This window comes from Lithobates pipiens, unplaced genomic scaffold (assembly GCF_037356315.1).
Source record: "Lithobates pipiens isolate NorthernLeopardFrog02 unplaced genomic scaffold, aLitPip1_a1.2 Scaffold_16, whole genome shotgun sequence".
Classification (NCBI taxonomy): domain Eukaryota; kingdom Metazoa; phylum Chordata; class Amphibia; order Anura; family Ranidae; genus Lithobates; species Lithobates pipiens.
The window spans coordinates 60167216-60189934 of record NW_027507748.1 but is presented as its reverse complement, the minus strand read 5'-3'; the positions used below and the strand labels follow the sequence as shown (position 1 = coordinate 60189934).

The following is a 22719-nucleotide window of genomic DNA, read 5'->3' as shown; positions in this document are numbered from 1 at the left end:
ATAACAGGACGTAAACCAACGCTCCTTCTCTAAGGGAACCAGGAGGGGGGGAAACGACTCCGATTCTGCACGTTGCCTAGCCTGATGTGTAGCCACAGGCGCTGTAAAGCTCTCCCTCCCTGACTACAAATGGCCGCCAGTCGCGTCTACTGGGCTCTGGCCTGATGACGTCACATCTCCTTGCCGCATCTACGCGAAGAATGCATCGAGCCGCCTTATAGGCGGGAGGGTGGGAAAGGGGGCGTGGCTGTCGGCGTGTCCGATTGGCCGGCCGCGGTGCGGCGTCAGTGAGTGGCTGGGAGGAGGCGCTGTGGGTGAGGGGCGCTCTGATTCTTCTACACACCAGAGCTGCCAGCGAGGGAGCGAGGCGGAGGGGGGAGATGTGTGACCGGAGCCGCCTGCCCTGAGACCGGGAGCGCTATGAGGTGAGGGAGAAGGGACCACCCCTTCTCATTGTGAGGGGGCGGGGCTCAGCATCCAGGGGTCACCTTATAACATGTCCTGCCTCAGTCTGCACAGTGCTGTAACCCATAGCAACCCTCTGACCTGCCTGCTGCAGGACTAGGCCAACACAGTGTCTGCTGTCAGAGCGCCCCCTACAGGGGGACAGTGGGCAGTAATGGGTGTCACCATTCTCATCCAGAGGATGGAGGGGTCACCTATCCCATAATACGAGGAGGGACAGGCTTATTCTGCATAGTGCTGTCACCCATAGCAAACAATCAGAACCCATCCCCCTCACTACTGATAGAGTGTCACATATCATAGGATCTCTTATCCGGAGGGGGAATGATCGTTTTGTCCTGTGACAGGGATGTACAGACTTATTCAGCAAGGTGTGGTTACTGATAGCAACCTGACGGGACCAAAGTTCTGTAACCTATAGCAACCAGTTGAAACCAAAGTGGTTATGACTGGTTGCTACGGTTTACAGAACTTTGGTTGCGACTGGTTGCCATGGGTTACAGCACATAGGTTATAACTGGTCGCTGTGGTCTTTCGCAGGTTGCCGTGGATTGCAACGTATAGGTTTTGACTGTTTGCCATAGGTTACAACACGTTGGTTATGACTGGTTGCTATGGGTTACAGCGCTGTCTTGTAAGCCATAGCAATGAATGATGACCTGGGTGCCCTAAGCCAGTGTTTCTCAACTCCAGTCCTCGAGGCGCCCCAACAGGTCATGTTTTCAGGCTCACCGTTATTTTGTACAAGTGAGTTGATCAGTTTCCCTGCCTTACTATTTACCACAGTCTCATCTGAAGGAAATACTGAAAACATGACCTGTTGGGGCGCCTTGAGGACTGGAGTAGAGAAACGCTGCCCTAAGCCATAGCAATGTGGTCTTTCACACATAGGTTGTCAGGGATTACAACACATAGGTTTTGACTGGTTGTCATAGGGTACAGCACATTGGTTGCTATGGGTTACAGCGCTGTTTTGTAAGCCACAGCAACCAATTGTGACCTAGGTGCTGTAAGCCATAGCAAGGAGTGGGGACCTGAGTGCCGTCAGCCATAGCAAGGAGTGGGGACCTGGGTGCCATCAGCCATAGCAAGGAGTGGGGACCTGGGTGCCGTCAGCCATAGCAAGGAGTGGGGACCTGGGTGCCGTCAGCCATAGCAAGGAGTGGGGACCTGGGTGCCGTCAGCCATAGCAAGGAGTGGGGACCTGGGTGCCGTCAGCCATAGCAACGAATGGTGACCTGGGTGCCGTCAGCCATAGCAACGAATGGTGACCTGGGTGCCGTCAGCCATAGCAACGAATGGTGACCTGGGTGCCGCAAGCCATAGCAACGAATGGTGACCTGGGTGTCGTAAGCCATAGCAAGGAGCGGTGACTTGGTTGCCATGGGTCGTAGCAACCAGTCATATCTCTTGTCCCCGACTGTACTGTTTCCTAATAAAGTATCAGCTACAAAATCTCTGTCTGGGGGTGGGGGGGGGGGGAGATTAGCATGTGCCATTTATAATGTTCTCATGTAGAGGGTTAGATCACTGTATCCCATCATAACAACGATAGAATTGTTCTGCGCAGTGCCATCACCTATGGCAACCAATCAGAAACTATAGGATCTCTTGAGGAGGAAATATGACCAGTGGGAATGTTTTTACATGTAATATTTTCATCTAGAAGGATAGGTGACTGCATCCTGTGATAGGGATGTACAGACTTACTCTGCAAAGTGCTGTAACCTATGGCAACTATATATATATATATGTGTGTATGTATATGTATATGTGTATGTATATGTATAACTAATTTATATATATATATGTGTCAGATACATCTGAAGGGGTCACTGATCTGATGACCTGTGGAAATGATCGCACATCGATTGTCATTGTCTCATCTAGAAGGATAGATCTCTGTATCCTGTAACGGGTACAACCTTGTTTTGCAAAGTTCCATCCCCTATGGCAACCAATCAGAATCCACCTCCCGGAGTTCCCTGTTTCCTAGTAAAGTGTCACACACAGCTCTCCATCTATGGGGGGAATGGCTGAAAGATTACCGTATATACTCGAGTATAGGCCGACCCGAATATAAGCCGAGGCCCCCAATTTACCCCCAAAAAAACTGGCAAACTTATTGACTCGTGTATAAGCCGAGGGTGAGACATGCCTGTCCATCCCTGTGTGTGTGTCCGTCCATCCCTGTGTGTCCGTCCATCCCTGTGTGTCCGTCCATCCCTGTGTGTCCGTCCATCCATCCCTGTGTGTGTCCATCCATCCATCCATCCCTGTGTGTGTGTGTCTCCATCCATCCATCCATCCATCCCTGTGTGTGTGTGTCTCCATCCATCCATCCATCCATCCATCCCTGTGTGTGTGTGTCTCCATCCATCCATCCATCCCTGTGTGTGTGTGTATCCATCCATCCCTGTGTGTGTGTGTGTCTCCATCCATCCATCCATCCGTGTGTGTGTGTCTCCATCCGTGTGTGTGTGTGTGTGTGTGTGTGTGTGTGTGTGTGTGTGTGTGTGTGTGTGTGTGTGTGTCCAGCCTACCTGCACCTACACCCGCAGCAGATCGCAAAACGCAGTGCGGAAATGAATAGGGTTTGCAGTGTTAGCTGCATGGCAATATAGTGTGAACCAGGGCTGAGGACCCATTCACTTTGGCAGGGAAAAGGGAATAGTTGAGTCGCAGATTTATTCCCGCTGGCCACCCACACAGAGAAGACCATCCAGCAGCCACTTTGCGTCATAGCCACGACAAAAATCCCATCATGTTTAGTGGGCAGTACAGGTGTGTGTGTGTGTGTGTGTGTGTGTGTGTGTGTGTCCAGCCTACCTGTGTCCCGAGCCTTTGTCCCGAGCCTCCGTCCCGTGTCGTGCCTTGCCTTCGTCCCGTCCCGTCCCGTCCCGTGCCGTGCCTTGCCTCCGTCCCGTGCCCTCTTCGTCGGCGGCCATTGTAAAATTCAAAAGCCGCGCCTCCTCCTTCGCCTGTGATAGGCGGAACACTGAATTTCCCAGCAGCCTGTGTTCCGCCTATCACGGACGTCGTATCATCCTCGTCCGTAGTACGAGGATGAGACGATGCCCGTGATAGGCGGAACACAGGCTGCTGGGAAATTCAGTGTTCCGCCTATCACAGGCGAAGGCGGAGCCGGAGGCGCGGCTTTTGAATCATAGAATGGCCACTGTCTGTCTGCTCGACACGCTGATCGAGCGGGCAGACAGCGATGACTCGAGTATAAGCCGAGGGGGGCACTTTCAGCCTCAAAAAAGAGGCTGAAAATCTCGGCTTATACTCGAGTATATACGGTACATGTTTTTTTAAGATCTGCTCATCTATTAGGATGGATTACTTCTTCATGTGAATGGGATGTACATACTTATTCTGCAAAGTGCTGTAACCCATAACAACCCATCGGAGCCAATCTCTGACTGTAGTGTTTTAATAATAAAGCGACAAATACAGGATTTCTATCTGGAGGGGGAATTGATATGATTTGAAGAAAGAAAAAAATGGAACAAAGTAATGTGTCAAAGAAGAGCTTTAAGGAGGAGATCCTTATTCTTTGGGACGTTTCTTTGTTCCATTTTTTTTTCTATCTTCACATTTTGTTTTATTTGATCTTTGGCGGTATCTCGTCTCGCTGACAAATCGGTTCTTATCATTACTACGTGTTGCTTGTGCACAACCCAGGAAAGTGGATTCCGTGTTTGTAATCCATTTGAATTGATGACCTGTAGACATGATCATGTCATGTGTAATACTCTCATTTTAGAGGAATAGATCAATGTATCCTGTAACAAGAATACAGACTTGGCATCACCTATAGTAACCAATCAGAACTCATCTGATAACAGTTTTTTCTGATATAGCATCGCTATCTGGAGCGCCTTTTGCAGGGCCAGTGAAGTGATGAGCAATGGGCTCCTTATTTGTATCTTGAGGATGGCTGGATGGAGAGGTCACTTTGTGCCATGATACAAGGGGATGTACAGACCTTTAACAACCAATCAGATCCCTGATCTGTTTCCCATTAGAGTGTCGGCTATGTGATCCCCATATGGAGGGGAGAGGATATCATGACCAGTAAAATAATTTCAGATTAACTGTCATGGTGCTGCACATGTGATCATTTATGACTCCAACCATTTGTTGGTTTTGACCATTTGAGGACCCAATCAGATGTGACAGTTTGCATTTCCAGCATTCCAGGAATGGAACTGTTTTTGAAACCAGTAACTTGTTGGGTTTAGTTCTATTTTATGATTTACAGCTGAGGCTTTGGGCTTCAGCAAATTGGCAGCCTTGGCAAGAAGTAACAGTAGCAATGCCGAAAGCCATTTACAGCGCACACACATTTTGGTAACATAATTATTAATGTGGCACGCATGTTCCTTGATAAAGAACATTATTATTATTATTAAGCGTTCTTGCATAGCAAGAGCACTTACTGTTATATCACATTATTATTATAGCCAAATTTACCACCCTAACGCCTCCCACAGCTTTTACACTACATACACACTAATATACCAAAACATGCGGATTGTTCCCAATTGGTGTGCTATTATTTTGTGGAACGTTTCGCCGAATGGTTCACGAAATATCGTTATTTTTGCAGCAAAATTTGTCCCATAAGAATTAATGGCGAAATGTTCAAAACTAGAGTGGGAGGTGACAAAAGCTGACAACCCCATGACCAGCCAAAACATTATGACCAGACAAAAACACTATGACCACAACATGATCAGCCAAAACATTATGACCACCCCATGAACAAAAAAAATAATTAAACTTCTTCAACTTTTTTACTACTATTTATACTTTTTAAAATATTAAGTTTTTTTAACACTTTTCATAGTTACTCAAGCCACTCCGCCCACTCTAGTAGGTGAAGGCAAAAGCACTTCACACAATTTCCCCAGAAATTGTAGCTTTTCTAGTTGTTGTTATTCTTGTTTTTTTTATCAAGTTGTTATGGGTACATTTCTGCTTTTAAATTCTTGTTATACAGAGCAGGAATCAGTAAATAAATAATAAATGATCTGCCCAGGTTTAAATCCAAAAGTTATATATTAAAATCCTAAAGATAGTTTTCTATTTAAGATAAATTAATAATTTAGTTTATTCAGCATGAAATGGAGCTTAGTTATATAGCACAAGGCTCATTATTTTCTGCAATATTTTTGGTAAACTCATTCGATGAATCCAAGTTCTGCCACCTAAGATAACATGGGATGCATTCACACACATTCACAGTAACCATGAGATAAAACAAAGTTCAGGAATATTCCTTTACCCCATTGTTTTGCAAATCTAGGTACACTACAATCTACACTACACTACAAACTGTATGATTGAATCAGTTCTAATATCGCTGTCTTACTAAACTGACAGTTTATTATTCTAAATGGGAAACCTTCATTTTGTTTGCAAATATTAAAGATTCTAACTACCAGCAAGAGTGAGTTTTTACATTTTAAAGAGCACCTGTCATTTCAGATCCATCATGGCAGCGCCTGTCACCTGCTGCCGTATCACCAGCCGTCCCATTAATGTGAATGGGACTGTCGGTGAATCAACAGCGGGTCAGAGGAGGAGCCGGTGCGGAATAGAAATAACAGTTGCTCTTTAAAAATTATGATTTAAATCCAGCATTTTTACTAGGGATTTAAATCAAATCCACCCTGATGCTATCCATATTATATATTCTGATTGATATAGTGTGTGTGAGATATATATTTTAGTTATTACTCTAATGTACCATCAAGTGTTATTATTTTTTAACAAGGGTTTCCAGAGACCTGAACAATATTTTAAGGGTTTCTGTGGAGTAAAAAATGGGTTGTGAGCAGAGTGAATTTAATTAAAATCCACTCAATTTAAATCATAATTTACTGAGCAACTGTCATCTCTGTCCCGCAGAGCCTCCTCCTCTGACCCGCTGTTGACTCACCAACAGTCCCATTCGCTTTAATGGGGCGGCTGGTGATGCGGCAGTGACACAACAAGGTGAGGGACGTGACGGTAGAAGGCGATTGGATGCCCGCTAACAGGCCCTGCCATGATGGATCTGAAATGACAGGTGCCCTTTAAATGTAAGGACTTATTTTTGCTAGTAGAATCTTTAATATTTGCAAACAAAATTACGTTTTCCTATTTTGGAATAATAAGCTGTCAGGTTAGTTAAACAGCGATTTCAGAACTGATTCAATCATACAGTTTGTAGTGTACATAGATTTGCAAAACAATGGGATAAAGGAATATTCCTGAACTTTGTTTTATCTCATGGTTACTGTGAAATTCTGTGAATGCATCAATACATTCAACAACTAACTACTATTTCTCTTTTCTGTCCATTTTTATCTCACTGAAAAAAAGAGGATTGCTCAGAGCTCGATTTAACTCTTCGTGGCAAGACTGGGCACAGATAAAATGAAATCCTATACTGTGCAAGCCTTAAAGAGGAAGTAAAGCCTAAATAAAAAATAGACCCTGCAAGGCAAAGGCATAATGAGCTAGTTTGCATAGCATAATAGCTCATTATGAATAACTTACCTGAGATGGAAGCCCCTGAAGTGACCCTCGTCGTCTTCCTCCTCCGACGCTGCCATGAGCAGGAGCCGCCAGTAACGGCATAATTGCAGATAGCGGTGTGCTTAGTGCGCCTGCGTGCCGCTATCTGTGGTGCATGTGCCGTAGACATCGGTGCCTGTCATTTTCTAATATGTTCTAAACCGTGTAGGTTTAGGAGATATTTCTTGCACCTACAGGTAAGCCTTAATCTAAGCTTACCTGTAGGTCAAAGTGGTCTGTAAGGGTACATCCACTTTAACCGTTGCCTTTTTTAGCTAAGCTAACGTTGTCAATGAGATTGTTATCTGCAAGGAGTTATGATAATTGGTGGAAATAAATATAGATAATTTGTAATATTCTCAGTATAGGTCACTTTGCATTCTGAAAAGTGCATTGACTGCCAGTGACTCGCAGCAACCTATCCGAAATGGTCTTGCTATACTGACTGCTGCCTTCTAAGCGTGTTGGCAATATGCTTCCTATCCAAAAAAGGGGGCATTAATATGGTGACCTTTTGAAATGACAACATTTTTGTGTGGGTTTATTTTTTTATTATAACATCCAGAGTGATGTCTGAGGCTTAGTTCACACCTGTGTGTCTTGAGAACATGCACAACAAATGCACTTTCCCCAGTGCAGGAAAACATGCTGCCCTTTTGCAAAAGGTTCAGCAGTGCCATTCATTCTTAGTGGCACCCCATGCGTCTTGCTAACACATGCCAAAACACATGGTACTGCAGTAGATTGTTAAAATGGGTCAGGCATTCCTTTCGCCCATTTCTCAGACAGAGAGCAGCCTATTGAAATGAAAGTGGTTGTAACCCTTCCTAATAACCAACTAGGTTGTGACTTGTGATCTTCTCCCCCCTCCCCCCTCACCCCCCCCCCCTCACCCCCCCCCCCTTTTTATTTTTATTTTATCTTGTGTTTCCATTTTGAACAGCTTCCGAAATGCATGTTATGCGACCGTGGTCAGTTTTGGAGGAGCGGCACAGGCAGGATCAGCCAGGTTTAATGGAGCATTGTCAGGCAGAAAAACAAAAAGGACAAAATAAATCACATGTAAATCGCTTAAAGAGACATTTCAATATTTTTGAATTTTAGCCTTAACAAACACTTTTAATTGGATGCCCTAAATGGTAATGCGTGTAAATGTGCAAAAAAGCGTGCACACTTCATCATACCTGTGAGGTTCGAGTGCAACCTGAAAAAGGGATCTGCAGGCAGATCATGGCTGGTTGGAGGGGGCTGTACATAGCTTTCCGAACACAGCACCTTACTATAGGTAATGCTCATATACAGTGGGTATAGAAAAGAATCGCCCCATTTTAAAATCGCATTTTGTTACTCTGCAGCCTGAAATGAAGACAGACAAATTTTTTGTTTTATCCAGCTGTTTTTACCAGTGCAACTTGTAACATCCAAGTGAAAGATCTAACACCAGGAAAAAACAAAACAAAAAACAGATTCACTGAGTTGGTAAAAGGATCACCCCTTTTATGTCATTATTTTGTCAAGCCACACTTTAACCCCTTCAGATCTGCACTATAGCTGAATGACAGCTACAGTGTGGACCTACTTTCTTGAGGCTGTCAATAGACGTCCTCCTCTTTGCACGTTCCCCGCACGTGCTGTGATCACCGAGTCAATGAGAATCGGGTGATTACAGATCAGAGTAAGGGATCGATCCCAGCCCCTTACCACGTGATCAGCTGTCAGCCAATGACAGCTGATTATGTGATGTAGACAGAAGATCGCCAATCGTTTCTTTCTTTTTTTTTTTTCTCCTCCAAGCTGTCGGCGTAAAAATAAATAAATAAATAAAAAATAATAATCACCGGCTTCTGTTGAAGGGAGATCGGTCCCGAAGAAATGAAGCTGCCTCATCTGTGCCCACCAGTACCACCTGCCAGTGCCCACCAGCATAAAAGTGGCACCTATCAATGCCCACCAGTGCTGCCCGTCACTGCCACCCACCAGTGCTGCCTTATCATGGTAGCCTCATCAGCGTACATCAATGAAGGAGAAAAATGACCTGTTTGCAAAATTTAACAAAATATATAAAACGTTTTTGTATTTTATTTTTTTTATTATAATTTTTATTTTTTTTTAATAAAAAACCCAGAGATGATCAAATACCACCAAAAGAGAGCTCTATTTGTGGGGAAAAATTATAAAAATGTCATTCGGGTACACCGTTGTATGACCGCAATTGTCATTCAAAGAGTGACGGCGCTAAAAGCTGAACATTTGGTCTGGGCAGGAGGGGGTTAAGGTGCCCAGTACGCAAGTGGTTTATTACAGGCTTTTAGTCTGTTGATTTGTCTCTAACTTTGCACATCCAGACTTTGCAATATTTCCCCACTCTTCTTTGCAGAACTGCTCACATTGAGTTAAATTTGATGGTGACCATTTGTGGACTGCAGTCTTCAAGTCATTCAACAGATTTTTAATGGGGTTGAAGTCTGGGCTCTGGCTAGACCATGCAAAGACATTCACCTTTTTTTTTTTTCTCTGCTTCAGTCAGTGTGGTTGTTTTTTGTGTGCTTTGGGTCATTGTCATGTTGGAAGGTAAACCTTCCCATTGACAACTTTCTGACAGAGGACAACAGATTTTCCTCAAGAATCTTATGATTTTTTTTTTTTGCCCCATCCATTTTTCCTACTATCCTGACAAGTGCTCCAGTTCCTACTGCAGCGAAACACCCCCAATAACAGGATCTTAACCCCCCCCCCCAAAATAACAGGATATTGCCACCTCCATACTCTACTGCAGGAATGGTGTTATTTGGATGGTGATCTGTATTGGATTTTCGCCAGACATATTGTTTGATGTTGAGGCTAAATAATATTTTTATTAAAATCTCCTATGACCAGAACACCTTTTTTCCATGTGGCCTCAGAATCTTTAAGGTGGTCAGGTGTCCTGTGTGTGTGTGTGTGTATATGTGTGTATATATATATATATATATATATATATATATATATATATATATATATATATATATATATATATATATATATATATATATATATATATATATATATATATATATATTTATTTTATTTTTTTCTAGACATACTTTTAGTAGAGTTATAAAGCTGTCCTTCTCTAGCAGTCCCCCAACTGTTCCACCTACCATGAGTGTCTTTGCTGTGGATCTGCTGAGAGCCTCACAGCTTCTCCATGTGCAATAGAATTTCCATTTGTTCCTCCGGGAAGTCCTTCATCTTTTAAGGCCAATGACTCCTAGAACTGTTTGTACCGGTACAACCTGCTTAAAGTGGAGGGCCACTCAAAAAAAAAAAAAAAAAAAAAAAAGCCTAAAAATGTTCCTAAAAATTGGAGGGAATATTTTCTTTTTTTTTTTTTTTCTTTTTAACGTACTAGAAATGCCTGTTGCTAGGCAGATTGTCCTAATCTGTCTCTTCCTATTCCGCTGTGATCTTCAGTCTTCTCCTCCCCACGTCATCTTCTAGTGAATGGGACAATGGTGTGTTCTGGGAACGTAGGTGGCCAACATCACGGGCACCCAGGACAGGTAAGTGTCCTTATTAAAAGTCAGCAGCTACAGTGTTTGTAGCTGCTGACTTTTACATCATTTTTTATTTTTTTTTCCTGGCTGGCCCTCCCCTTTAGCCTGCACAAATTCTATTTTGCTAAATATGTATCCATCTTAAAATCAGTATATAAAAGCAGACATTCCTGTTCGGGAGGGATAATGATCTTGAGCTGCTTTGGCTTGTTCTTTCACATTTCTGGCTGAATTTCTCCTGCCTACCATAATATAAACCTATGAACCCTTAAAACCTACCTCTTTGCCAAATTGGTATTCCTGCAGGTTACATTGCAAAATTATCCCTGATCATTTTGGCTCTGGCTGTAACAACAAGGGACGGGCTTTGTGTGTGGCAGTGGCACTGATTAGCTGTCTTGCCTGAACAGCTAATTTTTATACCTGTGTCCCCTGTATATACAGCAACTCGCCAGGGCTTGAAGTATCTGATATCGTCTGATGGAACCCAGAGGTGGAGACCATGCAGCTAAGAGCTAAGTGTTTCATGACTTCTAGGAAACTGACTGCACTTGAGTGAACTAGAGCCATTGGAATACATAGGAAACACTGCATGCATTTTCAGTGCAGAAAAAAGCACAAGGAACTGCATGTGGTGTGAACTGGCACTCGGACCCCTTTCACACCACACCGCCCATAGCGCGGGCGGTAAAACGCTGCTATTTTTAGTGGCGTTTTACCGCCAGATGTGCAGTGCATTTTAGTCGCTAGCGGGGAGCTTTTACCCCTACTAGTGGCCGAGAAAGGGTTAAAACCGCCGGAAATGCGCCGCAATAGCGGCGGTTTGCCAGCGGTATTACAGCGCTGCCCCATTGATTTCAATGGGGAGCAGTGGTGGAGGAGCCGTAAACACACCGATTCTTCACCGCTCCAAAGAAGCTGCTGGCAGGACTTTTCCCTGACGTCCTGCCAGCGCACCGCTGTAGTGTGAAAGCCCTCAGGCTTTCACACTACAGAAAATGTTGCAACTTTTTTCTTTGGGCGGATTGCAGGCGCTATTTCTAGCGCTATAGCGCCTGCAAAACGCCCTGGTGTGAAATGGGTCTAAATACTTAGATGCCTCTTGTCAGCCCATGAGCCATGCAGCACATCCAACTGGCTCCTTATACCGCTTCTCCCTTTTCCTTTTGTGGGCTCTGCTGTACAGGGATGGCAGGAGGTGAATACTAAGTCATGGTCAGGTACTTATGTTGCTAGCATTAAGGAAACAAAATAAACTTATGTTACATGTATTCTAGAATTTCAGGTATGGTATATTTTTACATAGATGCATTGGTCCAGCTTGGAGCAATATAACTATGTACAGTATCTCACAAGTTAGTACACCCCTCACATTTTTGTAATTATTTTATTATATTTTTTCATGTGACAACACTGAAGGAATGACACTTTGCTACAATGTAAAGTAGTGAGTGTACCGCTTGTATAACAGTGTAAATTTTCTGTCCCCTCAAAATAACTCAACACACAGCCATTAATGTCTAAACTACTGGCAAAAAAAGTGAGTACACCCCTAAGTGAAAATTTCCAAATTGAGCTCCCAATTAGCCATTTTCCCTCCCCGGTGTCATGTGACTCATTACTGTTACAAGGTCTCAGGTGTGAATGGGGAGCAGGTGTGTTAAATTTTGGGTTATCACTCTCTCATACTGGTTACTGGAAGTTTAACATGGCACCTCATAGCAGTGAACTTTCTGAGGATCTGAAAAAGAGAATTGTTGCTCTACACAAAGATGGCCTAGGCTATTAGAAGTTGCCAAGACCCTGAAACTGAGCCGCAGTATGGTGGCCAAGACCATACAGCAGTTTAACAGGACAGGTTCCACTCAAAACAGACCTTGCCATGGGCAAAGAAGTTGAGTGCACGTGCTCAGTGTCATATCCAGAGGTTGTCTTTGGGAAATAGACGTATGAGTGCTGCCAGCATTGCTGCAGAGGTTGAAGGAGTGGGGAGTCAGCCTGCCAGTGCTCAGACCATACGCCGCACACTGCAACAAATTGTTCTGCATGGCTGTCGTTCCAGAAGGATGCCTCGTCTAAAGATGATGCATGAGAAAGCCCACAAACAGTTTGCTAAAGAAAGACTAAGGACATGGATTACAGGAACCATGTCCTATGGTCTGACGAGACCAAGATAAAATGATTTGGTTCAGATGGTGTCAGGCGTGTGTGGCTGCAACTAGGTGAGGAGTACAAAGACAAGTGTGTCTTTCCTACAGTCAAGCATGGTGGTGGGAGTGTCATGGTCTGGGGCTGCATGAGTGCTGCCGGCCCTGGGGAGCTACAGTTCATCGAGGTAACCATGAATTGCAATCACAGGTGCCCTGTGTCCCTGGGATGCCGCGTAACCACGATCTCTGTAAAGAGCCGATGGCCCGGCTCTTTACCCATGTGATCGGCTGTGCCCAATAACAGCCGATCACATGTAAACACAGAAGTGCCGGTAATCGGTGCTCCTCGCCTCACACTGACAGAGTGTGAGATGAGAGCCAATCGGCGGAATCTCCTCACAGGGGAGACCTGTACAGGTCATCAGTGCTCTGATTATCTCTGCAGCCCCAACAGTGCCGATCAGTGCCACATATTGGTACCACCTCATCGATGGCCGTTAGTGCCGCTGCCTCAGCACACATTAGTGAAGGAGAAAAATTATTTATTTTCAAAATTTCCTGACAGAAACAAACTTTTTTATTTTTTTTCTTCTAGCTTTTTAGCATAAAAAAACAAAAACCCAGTGGTGATTAACCACTTAAGGAACGCCTCCTGCACATATACGTTGGCAGAATGGCACGGCCGGGCATAAGCACGTACCGGTATGTTGCTCTTTAACCACTTGCCGACTGCCGCACGACGATATACGTCGGCAGAATGGCACGGGCAGGCATATGGGCGTATATATAAGTCCCTGCCTTCCCGCGGGTGGGGGGCCCGATCGGGGCCCCCCCCCCCCCCCCCGGTGCCTGCGGCGGTCGGTATTCGTTCGGGAGCGATCCGGGATGAGGGGGCGGCCATTCATTCATGGCCACCCCCTCGCGATCGCTCCCGACGTATAGAAATGCTCCGTGACATCACTTCCTCTCCTTAATGTAAACACAGGAGAGGAAGTGATGTAATCTCTCCTCCGTGTCGGTATTTTTCGTTCCGGCACCGAGGAGAGAGGATCGGTGAGTTGCACCAACACACCACACGTACAGTAGAACATGCCAGGCACACTCACACCCCCCCTTTACCCCCCGATCACCCCCCCAATTACCCCTGCCCCCCCAGTCACAGTGACACCAATTTTGACAAGCATTTTTTTTTTATTTTTTATTTTTTTTTGCATTGGTGTCATTTGTGACTGTAATAACTGTTAGGGCAGTTAGGGTTAGCCCCCTTTAGTTCTAATGTGCCCCCCTAACCCCCCCAATAAAGGTTTAACCCCGTGATCACCCCCCGTCGCCAGTGTCACTAAGGCTGGGTTCACATTGCAGCGGTTTATGAGAACGAATGTGATGCACTGCAGTGCAAATCACATCCGATCTCTGTGCGATTCGAGTTCAGCCATACAGATAGTATGGCTGAATTTGTGCCGCACCCGCCGCAAATTCGCACGAGACCCTTTTTTTGGTCCGCAGCAGAATCGGATCGCATGGGTGTTCACACCATGCGATCTGAGTTTGCAGATCGCACTGCGATATGCGAACTGATCTGGGGGTGTCATTAACATTTCACTGACACTCCCAGCAGTTCGCATAGGGCAGTGTGAACTGCCGCCGGGAGGCATGCGATGCGGGAACCCGCCGCGGATTCGTGGCGTTCCCGCCGCGGATTCGTGGCGTTCCCGCATCGCTCCAGTGTGAACCCAGCCTAATAAGCGATCATTTTTCTGATCGCTGTATTAGTGTCACAGGTGACGCTAGTTAGGCAGGTAGGTATTTAGGTTCGCTGCAGCTTTTTATAGCGCCAGGGACCCCCATATACTACCGCATAAAGCCCCCGGATTGCCCCCTAGTTAACCCTTTCACCAGTGATCACCATATAACTGTTACAGGTGACGCTGGTTGGTTAGTTATTTTTTTATAGTTTCAGGGCACCCGCCATTTATTACCTAGTCTCACTAGTGTACCCCTAAATTTAGGGGTGTCTACTTTCCAAAATGGGGTAATTTGGGGGGCGTTTGTGCCATCTTGGCATTTTATGGCCTTCAAAGCGGTAACGCCCTTAGAAAGCCTGAAGGCGGTGCTTGGTTTTCGGGGCCCCGTACGCGGCTAGGCTCCCAAAAAGTCCCACATGTGGTATCCCCGTACTCAGGAGAAGCAGCAGAATTTATTTTGGGGTGTCATTTCACATATGCCCATGGCATGCGTGAGCAATATATCATTTAGTGACAACTTTGTGAAAAAAAAAAAAAAAAAGTTTGTAATTTTCACGCAACTTGTGGCAAAATATAAAATATTCCATGGACTCAACATGCCTCTCAGCAAATAGCTTGGGGTGTCTACTTTCTAAAATGGGGTCATTTGTGGGGGTTTTGTGCCATCTTGGCATTTTATGGCCTTCAAAACTGTAATAGGTAGTGAGGAGTGAAGTCAAATATTTACGCCCTTAGAAAACCTGAAGGCGGTTCTTGGCTTTCGGGGCCCCGTACGCGGCTAGGCTCCCAAAAAATCCCACATATGTGGTATCCCCATACTCAGGAGAAGCAGCAGAATTTATTTTGGGGTGTCATTTCACATATGCCCATGGCATGCATGAGCAATATATCATTTAGTGACAACTTGGTGTAAAAAAAAAAGGCTTGAGGCAAAAAAATAAAATATTCAATGGGCTCAACATGCCACTTATCAATTTCCTTAGGGGGTCTACTTTCCAAAATGGGGTCATTTGGGGGGGTTTTGTACTGCCCTGCCATTTTAGCACCTCAAGAAATGAGATAGGCAGTCATAAACTAAAAGCTGCGTAAATTCCAGAAAACGTACCTTAGTTTGTAGATGTGACAACTTTTGCGCAAACCAATAAATATACAGTTATTGACTTTTTTTTTTACCAAAGACATGTGGCTGAATACATTTTGGCCTAAATGTATGACTAAAATTGAGTTTATTGGATTTTTCTAATAACAAAAAGTAGAAAATATCATTTTTTTTCAAAATTTGCGGTCTTTTTCCATTTATATCGCAAAAAATAAAAATCGCAGAGGCAATCAAATACCATCAAAAGAAAGCTCTATTTGTGGGAAGAAAAGGACGCAAATTTTGTTTGGGTACAACATTGCATGACCGCGCAATTACCAGTTAAAGCAGCGCAGTGCTAAATTGTAAAAAGACCTCTGGTCATTTACCAGCAAAATGGTCCGGTCTGAAAGTGGTTAAGTGCCCAGCCGGCGGCGCGCTCCGGACCCGGTCCTGAGCTCTTTATTTTTTATATATTGTATTTTGTTTACACAGACCTCTCCTCGTTCTTCAGCTCTGTGACCCGATCGCGGGACACCAGCGGCGATCCGGGTCCACTGGTCCCGCGATCGGGTCACAGAGCTGAAGAACGAGGAGAGGTCTGTGTAAACAAAATACAATATATAAAAAATAAATAAAAAATCATACATAACCCCTCCTCGCCTTCTAGTGGTTAACTCCTTCACTGCCAGTGTCATACACACAAGAATCAGTGCATTTAAATAGCACTGATTGCTGTATAAATGACAATGGTCCCAAAAATGTCCGATGTGTCCACCATAAGGACGCAGTCATAATAAAAATCGCTGATCGCCGCCATTACTAGTAAAAAAAAATGAAAAAAAAATGAAAAAAAATATTAATAAAAATGCTATTAAACTATCCCCTATTTTGTAAACGCTATAACTTTTGCGCAAACCAATCGCTAATTGCGATGAATTTTTTTTATTTTTATTTTTTTTTTACCAAAAATATGTAGAAGAATACGTATCGGCCTAAACTGAGGAAAAAAACGTTTTTTTATATATTTTTTTTATAGCAAAAAGTAAAAAATATATTGAATTTTTTTTTTTTTTCAAAATTGTTACTCTATTTTTGTTTATAGCGCAAAAAAATAAAAAATGCAGAGGTGATCAAATACCACCAAAAGAAAGCTCTATTTGTGGGAAAAAAAGGACGCCAATTTTGTTTAGGAGCCACGTTACACGACCGTGCAATTGTCAGTTAAAGCGACGCAGTGCCGAATCGCAAAAAGGGGCTTGGTTCTTTGGCTGCAAATTGGTCCGGGGCTTAAGTGGTTAAATACTACCAATATAAAGCTCTGTGTGTGTGGGGGGGGGGGATGATAAAAATGTAATTTGGGTACAGTATTGCATAACCGTGCAATTGTCATTTAAAGTGTGACAGCGCTGAAAATTGGCCTGGGCAGGAAGAGGGTGTTGAAGATGTTGAGATTAGGCTTATACAGCGATAGTAATCTGCTACACATTTTCATTTCCTAGTTTTGAGTCATTTTAAAGCCCTTAAAGAGGAAGTAAAGGCAATATAACAAAAAAAAAAAAAAAACGCACCCTGTAAGGCAATGGCATAATGAGCTAGTATGCATAGCATACTAGCTCATTATGAATAACTTACCTGAGAACGAAGCCCCCTCAGCGGTCCTCCGTCTTCCTCTTCGCCGCTGCCATGGATCCTGGAGTGACTTCTGTGTCTCGCTGCTCCGGCGATGTGATTCGCCGGAGCCGCTATGACGTCACTCCCACGCATGCGCACGGGAGCCGACACGAGTTGTATATAGCCGCGGCGTGCGCCTGCGCGCCGCCGTAGACAGCGGTGGCTGTCTTTTTGTAAATATCTCCTAAACCGTATAGGTTTAGGAGATATTTCTTGGACCTACAGGTAAGCCTTAATCTAGGCTTACCTGTAGGTCAAAGTGATTTGTAAGGGTTTACAACCACTTTAAAGGTTAAATTAGGGCTGGAAGGGTTAAAACCTTTGCTGGTTTTATTCTATTTTTTTTTTTTTCATTGCTGCTTGTGTCTCCATTGGATAGATTTCCACTCCCTTCCTGCCCCAGTGACCCTTTGCTCTCATTTCTAGGAGTTGTGTCGCAAGGATTAAATGTGAGGGGCTGGACTTATGCTGCCTGAATGAGAGAAATCTAGTTGTTGCCGAACCAGTGTGGATAGAGGAATCTGCACTGCTGGCTCTTTAGACAGCCATGTCTGTGGCTGTCAGAGTATCCAAACTGTAACTGCATCTTATTGGATGCAGTCACTGTTAGGCTGACAATCTCCTGACTACTTAGATTTTTTTTTTCATTCAACGGTTGTCAAGCCAGGTGGTGCCAACAGGGCCACCCATGACTTTGAGATTTTGCTGGTTTGGGAATTCAAGCCATGCCTGCACAGCTTTAGACTTCCGATCTTTTAAAACCATACAGTGGCTGGTATATTGTGTATATTGTTTTCTGTCTGTTGTGAGATCTGACCATCTGTAGCCACTCCTGAGTTAGTCATAGTCAGTAGGCTAAGGTAGGACGATAAGCAGTTTTTGCAGTGAAGTGGAACATTAGTCAGAAAATGTATTGATTCTCCCTCCTTTCTCCCTCCGTGGCAGATGTGTGAACTCCAGCACTGTAGAGCTTCTTTCAGCTTTCCCTTCTAGCTTAACCACGACATGCAATTAACCACTTCAATACAGGGCACTTAAACACCTTCCTGCCCAGACCAATTTTGAGCTTTCAGCGCTGTCGCACTTTGAATGACAATTGCGCGGTCATGCTACACTGTACCCAAATGAAATTTTTATCATTTTTTTCCCACAAATAGAGCTTTCTTTTGGTGGTATTTGATCACCTCTACAGTTTTTATTTTTTGCGCTACAAATAAAAAAATACCGAAAATTTTGAAAAAAAAAATGTTTTTTTTTGTTTCAGTTTCAAAACTTTGTAAATAAGTACGTTTTCTCCTTCACTGATGGGCACTGATGGGCACTGATAAGGTGGCACTGATGGGCACCAATGTGGCACCAATGAAGTGGCACTGATAGGCGGCACGGATGGGCGGCACGGATGGGCGACGCGGACGGACACTGATAGGTGGCACAAATTGGCACTGATAGCTGGCACGGATGGGCGGCACGGATGGGCACTCATAGGCGGCACAGGTGGGCACTCATAGGCGGCACAGGTGGGCACTCATAGGCGGCACAGGTGGGCACTCATAGGCGGCATCGGCGGCATAGGCGGCATCGGTGTTATAGTAATGGATGCCAATCAGTGCCAAACAATAATGCATGCCAATCAGTGATGCCCATTGTGGCCACTGATTGGCATCCATTATGGGCACTGATTGGCACCCATTGTGCTGACTGGCACCCTGGTGGTCTAGGGAGGATTATGGATTTTTATTACCTTTTCCCTGGTGGTCTAGTGGTGTCCCTGGTGGTCCAGTGTGGGCATCCTCGGGGGGGCTGTGCTGATAATCGATCAGCACAGACCCCCCCTGTCAGAGGAGCAGCCGATCGGCTCTCCTCTACTCGCGTCTGACAGACGCGAGTGAGGGAAAGCCGATCACCGGCTCTTCCCATTTACACTGTGATCAGCCGTGATTGGACACGGCTGATCACATGGTAAAGAGTCTCCGTCGGAGACTCTTTACCGAGATCGTAGTTGCCGGGTGTCAGACTGACACCCCGCAACAACGATCGCCGCGATGCGCGCCCCCGGGGGCGCGCAGCGGCTCATTATCCTAATCACGTCATATGACGTCCGGTTAGGATAATGAAACCACTTTGCCGCCGTCAATTTGTAATAGGGCGGGCGGCAAGTGGTTAAAGGAGTCGTAAAGGCAAAAGGTTTATTTTTTATTTTTTTTTATCTTAATGCAGTCTATGCATTAAGATAAAAAAAAAATTGCCCAACCAAATACAATAATATATCTGAAAAAAATATTTAAATACAATTTTTAAAGTGGTTGTAAACCCTTACAGACCACTTTTACCTACAGGTAAGCCTAGATTTAAGGCTTATCTGTAGATGCAAGAAATATCTCCTAAACCTTCACGGTTTAGGAGATATTTGCAAAAGACAAGCACCGATGTCCATGGCGCATGCACTGTAGACAACAGCGCACAGGCACACTGAGCATGCCGTTTCTAATGGCGATTGTGCTGTTAGTGGCGGCGCATGTGCAGGAGTGCTGTCATCGTGGCTCCGGCCAGTCACAGTGCCAGAGCCGCGGTACCTGGCAGTCACTCCGGGAGATATGGCGACGGAGGAGGGGAACGAGGACTGATTCGGGGGCTTCGATCTCAGGTAAGTCATTTATAATGAGCTAGTATGCTATGCAGGGGCACTCAAGATGAGGAGGAGCCAGGAGCGCTGCAAAGGGACCCCAGAAGAAGAGGATCGGAGCCACTGTGCAAAACCCTTGCACAGAGGAGGGACGTATGACATGTTGTTTTAAAATGAGACTTTACAACCCCTTTAATTATGTTATCCAGTGTTAGGAGATATGTATTTATGTTAGAGCAGGGGTCTCCAAAGTTTCTAAAAAGGTGGCCAGTTTACTGCCCTTAAGATTTTGGGGGGGCTGGACTGTGGCCATTTCGAGTAGAAAAGGTCCCGACATCAGTGGGAAAAAGCAATGCCCCACCTTTGGTGTCATTGTGAGGAAACCTGCCCCACCTTTGGTGTCAGTGGGAGGAATTATGCACTACCGTTGGTGTCATTGGGCCCAATTGTTGGTTTCATTGTGAGGAATCCTGACCCATCATTGGTTTCATTGTGAGGAATCCTGACCCATCATTGGTGTCATTGTGAGGAACCCTGACCCATCGTTGGTGTCATTGTGAGGAACCCTGACCCATCGTTGGTGTCATTGTGAGGAATTTTGCCCGTTCACTGTTCTCAGTCGAGGAACATTATGCCCCATTGTTGGTATCAGTGGATGAAATGGTGCCCCAGGGACTGGATAAATGCAAGCAAAGGTCCTTATGACACCCGAGCCACAGTTTGAAGACAGCTGGTTTAGAGGAACAATTCCCTTGCTTATAACAGATTTGTTTTTTTATCTACACCATGACATTGTGACCTTTCATAGGGAATAGAGGCGAATTGCAATGTCCAACAACAGGAAACGTACTGCATGCAAAACCCTTATCTATGATGCTGCTTGTGAAATGTGGAAACTAATAGGTCTTGTAAGAGAAATTATAAAATTGGGTTTTGTTTTAAACCCGAAGTTTAACCATTTCCGCTCTGGAAGGTTTACCCCTCTTCACGACCAGGCCATTTCTTGCAATACAGCACTACGTTACCTTACCTGACAATTGCGCGGTCGTGCGACAATGTACCTAAATAAAATAGTTTTCGTTTGGTGATATTTAATCTCCTCTGTAGTTTTTATTTTTTGTGCTATAAATAAAAAAAAGACCGACAATTTTGAAAAATTATTTTTTACTTTCTGCTATAAAACACATCCAATAAAAAAAGTAAAAAAATCGAATTTCTTCCTCAGTTTAGGTCAATATGTATTCTGCTGCATGTTTTTGATAAAACAAATCCCAATAAGCGTATCTTAATTAGTTTGCGCAAATGTTATAGCATCTAAAACCTATGGGATATTTTTATAGGATTGCTGCAGACAAATCTCACACTAAGTGATGCTTTTTGGGGACCAGTGACACCAATACAGTGATCAGTGCTAAAAAAAATGCACTGTCACTGCACTAATGACACTGGCAGGGAAGAGGTTAACATCAAGGGGGCTAAATGTGTTCCCTGGGAGTGCTTGCTAAGAACCCTTTCACACTGGGGTGCTTTGCAGGCGCTACAGCGCTAAAAATAGCTCCTGGAAATCGCCCTGAAAGAGCCGCTTCTCACACTCCAGTGTGAAAGCCCGAGGGCTTTCACACTGGAGTGGTGCGCTGGCAGGATGGTAAAAAAAAATCAGCATCTTTGGAGCGGTGTGTGTATACCGCTCCTTCACCACTCCTGCCCATTGAAATGAATGGGGCAGTGTGGTATACCACCGGCAAAGCGCCACTGCAACAGGGCTTTGTGGTGGTTTTACCCCTTTCTCAGCTGCTAAGAGGGGGTAAATCTGCCCCGCTAGCCATTGAATACTGCCGCTAAAACAGTGGTAAAGCGGTGCTAATGATTGCGCAGTTTTATCGCCGGCGCCCGTACAGCCCCAGTGTGAAAGGGGCCTAACTGTGTGAGAAGATGGTTTGACTGGGGGAAGACGGAGATCTGTTTTCCTGCTTTACAGAAACACAGGATCTCTTCTTCTCTTGTCACAGAACAGTTATCTGCCTTGTTTACATAGGCAGACCACCGTTCTGCCTCTTTCTCGGAAACGATCACCAACAAACTTTGGGTCCGCCCAGGAACAGGTACAATTTATGTAGGAGGATTTGTATCATCTGTGTATCTCCTGAGGCTAGTCACTTCACTGGGTAGATGTAAAGGTTTACAACCACTTGCCGCCCGCCATATTGTAAAATGACGGTAGGCCGAGTCCTCACTCGTTTTGGGATGATGGCGCCCCAGAACTACCTCTCGAAGTGTTGCATGACTGCGCTGTTGTCATTCAAACTGCAACAGTGCTGGAAGCGGAAAATTGGCCTGGGCAGGAAGGGGGGTAAATGTGCCCAGTATTAAAGTGGTTAAAGTATTACTAAAGGCAAAACTTTATTTTTAGTTTTGAAAAGAGGGGAGAGGCATAAGACCACTGTCAGTTTTTATTGCTGTCTCTGCCTCCGTTTTAAAGAGGGAGTCCACCCGAAAAAAAATGATTAAAAGCCAGCAGTTACAAATACTACAGCTGCTGACTTTTAATAAATGAACATTTGCCTTCGCTGGAGTCCAGCGATGTCGGCAGCTGAGGCCGATCAATCTCTGGGCTGCTGCCGCCGGCATTCTCGGTGACGCAATCAGGTAGTGAAGTGTTGCGGCTTCACTTCCCGGTTCCCTACTACGCATGCGCGAGTCGTGCAGCACAATGAGAATGGTCTGCGCAGTCTCTGGGAGTTGTGTGTGTCCCAGCAGACAGTGTGGCGGGACAGGAAAAGGCATAGACTCCCGTCTTAGACATTTATCTGTACACCCCCCTCCCCCCTGAAAGGGGGCACCGGAGGGGGGGGGGGGTTTCCGATGGGACAGGAAGTGA

At 44.9% G+C, this 22719-nt stretch overlaps 1 protein-coding gene across 4 annotated transcripts in view; it reads left to right on the top strand.

The window, feature by feature from the left end:
• Positions 1 to 268: 268 nt before the first annotated feature.
• Positions 269 to 22719, top strand: part of ITSN1 (intersectin 1) — a 249840-nt gene continuing 227389 nt past the window's right edge. For 2 of the 4 annotated variants that reach the window (XM_077479948.1, XM_077479947.1), the window contains exon 1: positions 269 to 425. The gene's annotated coding sequence lies outside the window, so the exon portion shown is untranslated. The remainder of the gene's footprint in view (positions 426 to 22719) is intronic. The other 2 variants (XM_077479949.1, XM_077479950.1) reach the window with 2 other exon arrangements.